The sequence below is a fragment of the Nyctereutes procyonoides genome, unplaced genomic scaffold (genome assembly GCF_905146905.1).
Source record: "Nyctereutes procyonoides isolate TBG_1078 unplaced genomic scaffold, NYPRO_anot_genome, whole genome shotgun sequence".
Taxonomy (NCBI): Eukaryota; Metazoa; Chordata; class Mammalia; order Carnivora; family Canidae; genus Nyctereutes; species Nyctereutes procyonoides.
This window is the reverse complement of record NW_026575125.1, coordinates 72,434,954-72,448,575: the sequence shown is the minus strand read 5'-3', so window position 1 is coordinate 72,448,575 and position 13,622 is coordinate 72,434,954. Positions and strand designations below refer to the sequence as shown.

General features: G+C 39.2%; 1 protein-coding gene and 1 pseudogene across 4 annotated transcripts in view; one reads left to right on the top strand and one right to left on the bottom strand.

Annotated features, from left to right (window-relative positions):
- Nucleotides 1-13,622, top strand: part of SYTL4 (synaptotagmin like 4) — a 79,843-nt gene that overhangs the window by 7,963 nt on the left and 58,258 nt on the right. The window lies entirely within an intron of this gene.
- Nucleotides 5,410-5,841, bottom strand: LOC129518429 (ubiquitin-conjugating enzyme E2 B-like; annotated as a pseudogene).

The following is a 13,622-nucleotide window of genomic DNA, read 5'->3' as shown; positions in this document are numbered from 1 at the left end:
TACCCCTCTTGTAATCAGATAACAGACACTATAAAACATTGTAAAAAACATGTTCATTAGATTTGGCAATTAGGAAGTCAGTGACGAATTGACATCAGTGCAGCAGGAGGAGAGAAGGCATATTGTAGAGGATTGGGGAGTAAGCACTTTCAAGAAGGACTGATGACGAATATGGTATATACTTTGAAGAGGCTTGGCTACAATGGGAAGGAGAGAGTGTTCCTTATAGACAGTTAGATAGAAGATAATCTTAGACAGAAGATAATCTTGTTAATAATGTTTAGTTTTGAATATAGGAGATGAGCCCATTCACATGTAGATGGCATAGAACTTGATGATACATAGTTGCTAAGGAAGCAGAAGGGTGGGGGCTCCAGAGTGAAAGAGTGGAAAAGACTGGCCTTAGAGAAAGAAAGGTAGCTCTTCCATTGAGAGGAGGGAAAGGGACAGGATTGATGAAATTGTGGGAGCACAAGATTTTGAAGAAGGTCCCATCTGATGTGATCAATGAGGGATTGGGATAGCATTTGAGAAGGATGAAAAGAGGAGCTTTTTAGAGGCCTAGCATATCACCATATCATAGTGAGCCAAGAAAAGCTTGGATATCTTGAATTTGTCTCCACCCTGTCACAGAATCCTGTATCCATTCTCTTCAGGAGCACTTATCAGTCCAGGTGTAGAAACAGAGTGTAGATGAGTTAGTTTGGGGATTTTTGGGGGTAGCTATGACAGAAATATAAGAGGGCAGGAGACTGGACAGTGACGGCATAATAGTTGAAATGGTGGAACCCTGTGGCTGTCATATCTGTGAATAATTCTACTTTGAACTTGGGTAATTCTTTTTTTTAAAAAAATTATTTGTTCATGAGAGAGCCACAGAGAGAGGCAGAAGCATAGGCAGAGGGAGAAGCAGACTTCCTGCAGGGAGCCTCTTGCGGGATTCGATCCCAGGACCTGGGATCATGACCTGAACCAAAGGCAGAGCTCAACCACTGAACTACCCAGGTGCCCCAAACTTGGGTAATTCTTAAGAGATGGAAAATTTTCATGTCATCTTGTACTATTTGTTGTTTGTAGCTCTATTAATTCAGGCATCAGAATAGATTTAGTATCAGTGTCCTTAAACTGTGGTTTGCAACTTATCAGAAAGCATGGGTTGATTTACTGGGGGCTTACAGTGTGCCAGTTTCTAGATGAGGTACTCGAGATATAGTGGAGAAGAAGACCATGGCCTCTTTTTTTCCCATGGAACTTACTTCAGCAGGAGAGGTATGTGTGAAACAGCATCACGTAAGTAGTGATTTCATCACAATTGTGGTAAGTTCTATGAAGTTTAATTTTTTAGAAATCACATTGTCACATTGCTTTCTCTAACAGGTTTTACCAATTTACATCTGCCAGCAAAGTATTAAAGTACCTCTTACATCTTCCCGTTTTGAAATTGAATACTGTCTGCTAAAAATTTTACTGAATTGATAGACACATATGAAAATATTTTCATTACCAGTAAGAGTGAAACTTTTTCTTTCTTACATCTATTGGCCATTTGATCTTCTGCCTTCAAGAAATACCTGTTCATGCTCATTTTCTGTTAGATACTTACCTCTCCTTGTTTTTAGTAGACCTCTTTTCCATATTTGAACCCATTAACCACCCTTTTCTCTCTCTCCTCCCTTAGCTCAGGAAACTCTAAAATGTATTTTACCCAGTCTCTGGCCATTCCCTTTTGATCTCTTTTGAACTTATTTCTTAACTACTTTGGAAACTTTCGTGTGACTAGGGATCTGACTACATTTTTATTACTTGACCCAACAAAAATGATATATGTCTTCTGTTCTCCTTTCCACATCTCATTCCCCAGAGGTAACAATATTAAATTTGTGTCTCTTTCCAGACATTTTCTATGCCTATATAAAATATTTCCTTCCTCCCATCCATCCATCTATCCATCCATCATCCATCCAGCATGTTAAAAATACAAATGGAATCATAATGTATATGTTTTGCAATGGATTTTTTTATCTAATGGATTTTTACTTAATATTTGTGGCAAGCCTTCAATGTCAGTAAAAATAGAACTATCTCTTTCTTTTTAACAGTGGCATAGATGTCTTAAAATGTATGTGTAAAAGGAGGAGTTAAGATGGCAGAGGATTAGGGGGACCCTAAGCCTGTCTTGTCCCTCAAACACAGCTAGATAGTTATCAAATCATTCTGAATGCCCAAGAAATCAATCAGAGGTCTGAGAGGACAAAAACTGCAAGTTTACAAGTAGAAAAGTGACTACCTTTTGGAAGGCAGGAGGTGTGGAGAATTGAATTGGGGGAGATACTGCTGTGTCTACAGCAGTAGGGAGGAAGCCTCCTTTTGGAGGATACTGTAAAGTATCATACACAGCAGAGCACAAAATCTGAACTTTTGGAAGTTTGCTGTGGTTGGGGATGTTCCTGGATTACAGGTGCTCAGGTGACAAGCTGGGGTAGAATCCCAGGTGTGACACCATTGTCTGATGTCTTGGAATCCATCCCCTGGATTCCAAGAAGAATGAGTGGTGCTTAAGTGCAGCACTATTCCCAGGCATAGGAACAGGGATACTGGATGGAGTCTTGGTGTCAGCTGTCTGCTCTGTTTTGCCATAAACTGTGAACTGTGAACCTCAGTCCTGCAACTGCTTTCCTGTGATATGCTGGCAAATGGCAAAAGCATGATGAGACCCTCCCTCACAGAAACAGTGTGGGTCCAAGCCACGGAAGTCCCTAAAATTTGGAGTTTTGAAACTCAGTCACAGACCTAAGATAAAAAAAGCTCAGACACAGGCAGGGTGAATGCAGGGTTCTGACAAAAACAGGGGACACAAGAGTGATTGATTGCTCTTCTGTGAGGTTTCACTGAAGATGGGGGATGCAGACTTTCACCTCCAGGGCTAGAGAGCTGGGCACTGCCATATTCATCCCATCAATCAACACTAAAAGCTTTCAGGGAGCAAAAGACTGCCACCTCGTGGAGGCTGGAGCTGCTTACACGAAGGCGCACACCACTGTGCCCAGGAGTTGCCTTTCAACTAGGGCAATTCCACCTGAGAATCAGTAAAACAGGCCCCTCCCCCAGAAGACCAGCGTGATCAACTTGCTTGTACCAAGTTTACTGATCATAGACTACTGCAAAGCTTTAACTATAAGGGGAAAACAGGATCTAGTTTCCTTTTTGCTTTTATTCTTTATTTTATTATTATTTAATTTCATTTTATTCCTATTTTTAAAATTCCTTTAAAAAAAACCTTTAATTATTGGGATCCCTGGGTGGCGCAGCGGTTTGGCGCCTGCCTTTGGCCCAGGGCACGATCCTGGAGACCCGGGATCGAATCCCACGTCAGGCTCCCGGTGCATGGAGCCTGCTTCTCCCTCTGCCTGTGTCTCTGCCTCTCTCTCTCTCTCTCTCTCTCTCTCTCTCTCTCTCTCTGTATGACTATCATAAATAAATAAAAAAATTAAAAAACCCTTTAATTATTAATTTAAAACTTTTAAATTTATATATTTATATGTATATTTTTGTTTACTTTTCTTTTATTTTTTTTTATTTTGGGACCTAAGTTCTCTCTCTCTCTCTCTCTCTCTCTCTCTCTCTCTCTCTCTCTTTGGTCAATTCTCCCAAATTAATATCCAAGTTTATTTTTTTGTATACTTTTTATTGGAGTTTTATTTGCCAACATATACTATTAACACCCAGTGCTCATCCCATCAAGTGCCCCCTCAGTGCCCATCACCCAGTCACCCCAACCCCCCGCCCACCTCCCTTTCCACTACCCCTTGTTCGTTTCCCAGAGTTAGGAGTCTCTCATATTCTGACGCCCTCTCTGATATTTCCCACTCATTTTCTCTCCGTTCCCCTATAGTCCCTTTCACTATTTTTTATATTCCCCATATGAATGAAACCATATAATGATTGTCCTTCTCCGATTGACTTACTTCACTCAGCATAATACCCTCTAATACCATCCACATCGAAACAAATGGTGGGTATTCATCATTTCTAATGGCTCAGTAATATTCCATTGTATACATAGACCACAGCTTCTTTATCCATTCATCTTTCGATGGACACCGAGGCTCCTTCCACAGTTTGGCTATTGTGGACATTGCTGCTAGAAACATCGGGGTGCAGGTGTCCTGGCATTTCAATGCATCTGTATCTTTGGGGTAAATCCCCAACAGTGCAATTACTGGGTCGTAGGACAGGTCTATTTTTAACTCTTGGAGGAACCTCCACACAGTTTCCCAGAGTGGTTGTACCAGTTCAAATTCCCACCAACAGTGCAAGGGGGTTGCCCTTTCTCCACATCCTCTCCAACAGTTGTCGTTTCCTGTCTTGTTAATTTTCCCGATTCTCACTGGTGTGAGGTGGTATCTCATTGTGGTTTTGATTTGTAGTTCCCTGATGGCAAGTGATGCAGAGCATTTTCTCATGTGCTCGTTGGCCATGTGTATGTCTTCTTTGGTGAAATATCTGTTCATGTCTTTTGCCCATTTCATGATTGGATTGTTTGTTTCTTGGGTGTTGAGTTTCATAAGTTCCTTATAGATCTTGGATACTTATCTTGGTGAAGTCCCAATAGTTCATTTTTGCTTTTGTTTCTCTTGCCTTCTTGCAAGAAGTTACTGTGGCCAAGTTCAAAAAGGGTGTTGCCTGTGTTATCCTCTAGGATTTTGATGGAATCTTGTCTCACATTTAGATCTTTCATCTATTTTGAGTTGATCTTTGTGTATGGTGCAAGAGAGTGGTCTAGTTTCATTCTTCTGCAGGTGGATGTCCAATTTTCCCAGCACCATTTATTGAAGAGACTGTCTTTTTTCCAGTGGAGAGTCTTTCCTCCTTTGTCGAATATTAGTTGACCATAAAGTTGAGGGTCCACTTCTGGATTCTCTATTCTGTTCCATTGATCTATGTGTCTGTTTTTGTGCCAGTACCACACTGTCTTGATGACCACAGCTTTGTAGTACAACTTGAAATTTGGTATTGTGATTCCCCCGCCTCTGATTTTCTTTTTCAATATTCCGCAGGCTATTCGGGTTTTTTTCTGATTCCACAGAAATCTTTTTTTTTATTTGAAAAAAGTTCAGATTTACAAAATGTGTATCATTCTGTCATGAAAACTCTGCACCAACATTATACACTTGGAAAAAAATACAAACAGGATATATTACAAGTTTATGTAAGCAATGACTTAGTTCACACCATGCAATAAAAAGTACAATAATCAAGATATACAAGCTTTTGTAGCTTCTAAACTGAAGGACTTTTTTTTTTCTGCAGAATCCTTAAAACTTATGGCACTTAAAATTTGTTAGCCTTTCTACTGAAAGGTTAATTATACACAACAATGATGAAAAAAATTAACAGACAAGTTGTCTATTATGAATCATTCCAGGTTTGTTAAACAATGGTTGAAACTCTTTTCTCATATTCTCGTTTGTTTTCCTGATAAAGCTGTGCTGCCTGGCTATTTGCTGGACTGTTTGGATTTGGTTCATCCAGCAGAGACTGAATTGATGTTAAGATAGAAGGTACATCATATGCTGGACTCCATCAATTCTGAAGGATATCATTTGGATGAAACATTTTGGATAAAAACCCAACAGTTAGTGGTTTATTTGGATACTCTTCAGAAAATTCTATTACTAGTTTAAAAGTACCATCTTCAAAGGGTGTCCCCCTTGGGTCCAAATATAACTGCATTCCACTGCATAATGTTGTTTATAGATGGCATGCCACTGACACCCACAGGTGGGTCCTCTTGGAATCGCTTAAATCCCGCATGAGCCTCCTCCGGGCCAGAGTTGACATGCTCCCCAGCTGCCCCGGGGTCAGTCTGATTCCACACAAATCTTAAGATAATTTGTTCCAACTCTGGGAAGAAAGTCCATGGTATTTTGATAGGGATTGCATTATATGTGTAAATTGCCCTGGGTAACATTGACATTTTCACAATATTAATTCTTCCAATCCATGAGCATGGAATGTTTTTCCATCTCTTTGTGTCTTCCTCAATTTCTTTCAGAAGAGTTCTGTAGTTTTTAGGGTATAGATCCTTCATGTCTTCGGTTAGGTTTATTCCTAGGTATCTTATGGTTTTGGGTGCAATTATAAATGGGATTGACTCCCTAATTTCTCTTTCTTCAGTCTCATTGTTAGTGTATAGAAATGCCACTGATTTCTGGGCATTGATTTTGTATCCTGCCACACTGCTGGATTGCTGTATGAGTTCTAGCAATCTTGGGTTGGAGTCTTTGGATTTTCTATGTACAGTATCTTGTCATCTGTGAAGAGGGAGAGTTTGACTTCTTTGCCCATTTGAATGCCTTTTAGTTCTTTTTGTTGTCTGATTGCTGGGGCTAGGACTTCTAGTACTATGTTGAATAGCAGTGGTGAGAGTGGACATCCCTGTCGTGTTCCTCATCTTAGGGGAGAGGCTCTCAGTTTTTCCCCATTGAGAATGATATTTGTTGTGGGCTTTTCGTAGATGGCTTTTAAGATGCTGAGGAATGTTCCCTCTATCGGTACACTTTGAAAAGTTTTGATCAGGAATGGATGCTGTATTTTGTCAAATGCTTTCTCTGCATCTATTGAGAGGATCATGTGGTTCTTGTTTTTTCTCTTGTTGATGTGATCTATCAGGTTGATTGTGTTACGAGTGTTGACCCAGCCTTGCATCCCGGGGATAAATTCCACTTGGTCATGGTGAATAATCTTAATGTATTGTTGGATCCTATTGGCTAGTATCTTGTTGAGAATGTTTGCATCCATGTTCATCAGGGATATTGGTCTATAATTCTCCTTTTTGGTGGGGTCTTTGGTTTTGGAATAGAGGTAATTCTGGCCTCATAAAAACGAGTTGGAAATATTCCATCCCTTTCTATCCTTCAGAACAGCTTTAGTAGAATAGGTATTATTTCTTCTTTAAACATGTGCTAGAATTCCCCTAGGAAGCCATCTGGCCTTGGACTTTTGTGTCTTGGGAGGTTTTTGATGACTGCTTCAATTTCCTCCCTGGTTATTGGCCTGTTCAGGTTTTCTATTTCTTCCTGTTACAGTTTTGGTAATTTGTGGTTTTCCAGAAATGCATCCATTTCTTCTAGATTTCCTAATTTATTGGTGTGTAGCTGCTCATAATACTTTTTAAAAATCGTTTGTATTTCCTTGGCATTTGTTGTGGTATCTCTTCTTTTATTCATGATATTATTAATGTGAGTCTTTTCTCTTTTCTTTTTAATAAGGCTGGCTTGGGGTTTATCTGTCTTATTAATTCTTTCAAAGGGGGATCCCTGGGTGGCGCAGCGGTTTGGCGTCTGCCTTTGGCCCAGGGCGCGATCCTGGAGACCCAGAATCGAATCCCACATCAGGCTCCCGGTGGATGGAGCCTGCTTCTCCCTCTGCCTGTGTCTCTGCCTCTCTCTCTCTCTCTCTCTCTCTCTCTCTCTCTTTCTCTCTCTGACTATCATAAATAAATAAAGAAAAAAATATTTAAAAAAAATTCTTTCAAAGAACCAACTTCTGGTTTTGTTGTTCTATCTACAGTTCTTCTAGTCTCTATTTCATTGAAATCTGCTCGAATCTTTATTATGTCTCTTCTTCTGCTTGGTGTAGGTTTTATTTGCTCTTCTTTCTTCAGTTCCTTTAGGTGTGAGGTTAGCTTGTGTGTTTGAGTTTTTCCCAATTTTTTGAGGGATGCTTGTATTGCGATGTATTTCGGTCTTAGGAATGCTTTTGCCGTATACCAAAGATTTTGTACGAGTGTATCTTCCTTTTCATTAGTGTCCATGAATCTTTGTAATTCATCTCTAATAACCTGATTGACCTATTTATCTTTTAAATGATGCTCTTTCACTTCCACGTGTTTGAGTTTCTTCCAAATTTCTTCCTGTGATTGAGTTCTAGTTTCAAAGCATTGTGGTCTGAAAATATGCAGGGGACAATCCCAATCTTTTGGTATCAGTTGAGCTGATTTGTGACCCAGTATGTGGTTTATCCTGGAGAAAGTTCCATGTGCACTTGAGAAGAATGTGTATTCAGTTGCGTTTGGATGGAAAGTTCTGTATATATCTGTGAAATCCATCTGGTCCAGGGTATCATTTAAGGTCCTTGTTTCTTTGGTGATGTTGTGCTTAGAAGATCTGTCATTTGAAGAAGTGCCATGTTGAAGTCTACTACTATGAGTGTATTATTATCTAAGTATGTCTTCACTTTGGTGATTAATTGATATACTTGGGAGCTCCCACATTAGGGGCTTAAATATTCATGAGTGTTTGGTCTTCTTGTTGGATAGACCCTGTATGTATGATATACTGTCCCTCTTCATCTCTTACTACAGGCTTTGGAATAAACTCTAACTTATCTGATATGAGGATTGCTACCTCAGCTTTCTTTTGAGGACCATTTCAATGGTAAATTGTTCTCCAACCTTTCATTTTCAGGCTGTAGGTAACCTTAGGTCTAAAATGAGTCTCTTGAAGATAGCAAATAGATGGGTCTTGCTTTTTTATCCAGTATGAAACCCTGCATCTTTTGATGGGATCACTTAGCCCTTTTATGTTCAGAGTAACTATTGAAACATATGAATTTAGTGTCATCGTAATACCTATTCAGTCACTGTTTTTGTGGATTATTTCTTTGGGTGTCCTCTTTCTTTTACAGGGTCCTCCTTAATATTTCTTGCAGAGCTGGTTTGGTGGTCACAGATTCTTTCAGTTTCTGCCTATCTTGGAAGCTCTTTATCTCTCCTTCTATTCTGAATGAGAGCCTTGCTGGATAAAGTATTCTTGGCTGCATGTTCTTTTCATTTAGGACCCTGAATATATCCTGCCAGCCCTTTCTGGCCGGCCAGGTCTCTGTAGAGAGGTCTGCTGTTAATCTGATATTTCTCCCCATATAAATTAAGAATCTCTTGTCTCGGGATCCCTGGGTGGCGCAGCGGTTTGGCGCCTGCCTTTGGCCCAGGGCACGATCCTGAGGACCCGGGATCGAATCCCACGTCGGGCTCCTGGTGCATGGAGCCTGCTTCTCCCTCTGCCTGTGTCTCTGCCTCTGTTTCTCTGTGACTATCATAAATAAATAAAAAAAAAATAAAAATTAAAAAAAAGAATCTCTTGTCTCTTGCTGCTTTAAGAATTTTCTTTTTGTCTTTGGAATTTGCAAGTTTCACTATTAAATATCAAGGTATTGAACAGTTTTTTATTACTTTTTTTGGGGGGGTGGGGGTCCTCTTGGATCTGAATGCCTGTTCCCTTCCCCAGATTTTGGAAGTTCTCAGCTATGATTTGTTCAAATATACTTTGTGGTCCCCTCTGTCTCTTGGGTTTTCTGGAATCCCAGTTAGATGTATATTCTTCCTTCTCAAGCTATCATTTATTTCCCTAAGCCTTTCCTCTTGGGGTCTTAATTGTTTTCCTTTTTTTTCCTCAGCTTCCTTCCTTACCATCAATTTGTCTTCTGTGTCAGTCACTCTCTCTTCCATTTCATTAACCCTAGCAGTTAGAACATCCAGTTTGTATAGCATCTCAATAAATCTATTTTTAATTTTGGCTTTAGTAGATTTCAATTCTGCAATAACAATGTCTCTAGAGTCCGCTTATACTTTTTTTCCAGAACCACCAGTAGCTTTATAATTGTACCTCTGGGTTGAATTTCTGACATCATATTTAAATCCAGATTCTGTAACTTCTTGGCAGAGAGTACTTTTTCTGGTTCTTTCTTTTGTGGTGAATTCTTCCTTCTAGTCATTTTGTTCAGTGCAGAGTGGCTGTATGAGTGGGATGAGTCAAAAATACCAACTATGACCTAAGTAAAATATGCCCTAGATGATTCTGAAGAGATCAGAGAACAGAAAATAATGGGAAAAAAAGAACAGAACAAAATAAAACAAAAGGACACCTAAAGTAAAAAACAAATTTGAAAACAAATTAGTAAAAGTAAAAAGCAAAAAACCATAAACCATGAAGAAAAAAGAATAATAAAAAAATTAAAGAAAAGAGGGAAATGAAAAAAAGGAGGGGATAGTGGTGGTGAGGAAGTGGTAGTGGAGAGAGAATGTAGTGTACCTGAGGGTCTTAGAGGGTGATCCTCTTGATTCTGAGTGTATCAAGTTCTGTATGTTAGACGATGCTCAGTCCCAAATTAATATAAACCAGCAATACTTGTAGAAAACCCCAACATTGACCACCAAAACATAAACAAGATAAAAGGGGGGCAGAATGGGAAGGAAGAGAGAATATAATCTCACAGAATGAACCAACATGGTATTTCACTTGGTTCTGGGTGTATGTTGGTCGTGTTTTTGAAGGTACTAACTTCCACCATTGTAAAGCAAAACAAGGCAGAAAAAAGAAAAAAGAAAAACCCTTATCTCTTATATCTACCAAAATTAAAATGAATACGTTGAAGGGAGTCCAGAAGTGAGAAATATAGCGAAGACATGTAACTGTAGAAATATGAAAGTCAAAAAAGGAAAACACTTAAAAATGGAGAGCTGGTAAAATATTATAGTTAAGGTGGGAAACCGAAAAGATATTGGAAATTTTTAGTCTGATATAAAAACAAGTCATAATGGAAACATAATGGGAAAAGAAACAAAAAAGGACCCTCTAGTTCTACATAATATTTTCCCTCAGTCCTGGAGATTTCCAGTACTGCTTAGTCAATAAACTTGTTCTTTCTTTTTTCTTCCAGCTGGTCTTCTGGGGGAGGGGTCTGCTCTGCTGATTCTCATGTGTCTGTGCCTGGGCATAGATGTCCGGCTCCCTGTGGGTTGCCAGGCTCAGTGAGAACTGTTTATCCTGTGAGGCCCCTATTCCCTGGTGGCCCCACCCCTCCCAGGCAAAGGGTGAAGCAAGGAGGAAAAAGAACAATGTTGGCAGCCAGATTTCCAGCTCTGGAGTCAGCTCCCACTTGTAACTAATGCAGTCTCCCAATCTGCACTGGCTTAGATGCTCCCGGGGCCGGCGCAGGTGCACTGATCTGCACAGCTTGCAGGTGCCCAGTGGCAGGAGAGTTCTCACTGTCCTATGCCCTCCTCACTTCCACCTGTCCCAGGGGGAGTGCAGGATCATGGGCTTTGTCCGCTTGGGGACCTGGGATCTGGGGCCCTGTGCTGCTGGAATCGTGCTCCTGGGGCACACGGCTTCTGAAGGCAGCAGGGCACAGCCATCTCCATCTGGAGTCAGTCTGCCTAACCAACTGGCTTCTCCCAAATGCCCCGCCGGCTGTGCGCTCCAGCCCTTTACCGAGATTGGTCCAGTTTGTGGGGCCGGGATCTAGGTTCTTTTAAGAGGCAGACCAAAACACACCCAGGATCTAGTTTGTTTTGCTTTCTTTTCTTTTCCTTCTTTTTTATTTTGTTTTGTGTTTTTCTTTCTTAATTTCTTTTCTGGACAAAATGATTAGACAGAGAATTCACCCCAAAAGAGAAATGGGAAGTAGAACTCATGGCCAAGGATTAAACCAGTATAGATATAAGTAAGATATCTGAACTAAAATTTAAAACAATGGTTATAAGGGTACTAGCTGGGTGTGAAAAAAGCATAAAAGACACTAGAGAATCCCTTGCTGCAGAAATAAAAGAACTAAAATCTAGTCAGGCCGAAATTAAAAATTCTATAACTGAGATGCAATCCCAAGTTGAGGCCATAAAAACTAGGAAGAATGAAGCAGAGGAGCAAATCAGTGATATAGAAGATAAACTTATGGAAAATAATGAATCTGAAAAGAAGAGGGAAAGAAAGGTAATGCATCATGCAAGTAGACTTAGGGAACTCAGTGACTTATTAAAACATATAACATTTGTATCACAGGAGTCCCAGAAGATGAAGAGAGGAAAAGGGGCTGAAGGTTTATTCAAACAAATTATATCTAAAAGCTTGCCTAATCTGGGGAAGGAAACAGACATAAAAATCCAGGAAGTACAGAGAACTCCCATTAAATTCAACAAAAGCCAACCATTACCAAAGCATATCATAGTTATATTCACAAAATACACAAGGAAGGATTCCTAAAAGCAGCAAGGAAAAAAAAAGTCCTTAACTTACAAGGGAAAACAGAACGGTTCATAGCAGATCTATCCAAAGAAACTTACCAGGCCAGGAAAGAGTGGCAGGAAATATTCAACATGCTGAATGGGAAAAATATGCAGGAAATAATTCTTTATCCACCAAGGGTGATATTCAGAATAGAAGGAGAAATAGAGTTTCCTGAACAAACAAAAACTGAAGGAGTTAGTGATCACTAAACCAGCCCTGAAAGAAATTTTAGGGGGGATTCTTTGAGTGGAGAAAAAAAAATAGCAAAAGTACCAAAGACTACAAATGACCAGAGAGCATTACTAGAAATATCAACTTTACAGGTAACACGATGGCACTAAAATTATATCTTTCAGTCATCACTCTGAATGTGAATGAATGAAATGTTCCATTCAAAAGACATAGGGGACCAGAATGGGCAAGAAACAAGATCCATTTATATGCTGCCTCCAAGAGACTCATTATAGACCTAAAGACATCTGCATATTGAAAGTGATGGGATGGAGAACCATTTATCATGCTAATGGACATCAAAAGAAAGAGTAGCCATACTTATATCAGACTTATATCATACTTATGCTAGATATTAAAACAAAGACCATAATAAAAGATGAAGAAGGGTATTATAGTTAAGGTATCTATCCATCAAGAAGATCTAAGAATTGTAAATATTTATGCCTCCAACATGGAAGCATCCAAAATATATAAATCAATTAATAACAAAGAAACTCATTGATAATAATATAATAATAATAGGTTTTAACAATGTATTTACATCAATGGACAGATCATCTAAGGAAAAAATCAAGGAAACAATGGCTTTGAATGACACACTGGACCAAATGCACTTAATCGATATTTTCAGAACATTTCATCCTATAGCAGCAGATTACACATTCTTTTTGAGTGTACATGGAACATTCTCCAGAAGAGATCAAATACTGGGTTGCGAATCATTTCTCAACAAGTACAAAAAAATCAAGATCATGCTATGTATATTTTCAGACCGCAACACTATGAAACTTGAAGTCAACCACAAGAAAAAATTTGGGAAGACATCAAATACATGGGAATTAAAGAACATGCTACTAAAGAATGAATGGGTTAACCAGGAAATTAAAGAGGTAATTTAAAAATACATGGAAGGAAATGAAAATGAAAACACGATAGCCCAAAGCCTTTGGGATACAGCAAAGGCAGTCCCAAGAGGAAAGTATATACCAATACAAGCCTACCTCAAGAAGCAAGAAAAATCTCAAATACACAAACTAACCTTAAACCTAAAGGAGCTAGGAAAGAAACAGCAAATAAAGCCTAAAGCCAGCAGAAGAAGGGAAATAATAAAGATCAGAGCAAAAATAAATTATATGGAAACAAAAAAACCCTAATAGAATGTATTAGCCAACTAAGAGCTGGTTCTTCGAAAGAATTAACAAAATTGATACATCAAAAAGAAATGAGAAAGGTTGCAAATAAATAAAATCACGAATGAAAGAGGAGAGATCACAACCAACACCAGAGAAATGTAAGCAATTATAAGAGAAAATTATAAAAAAA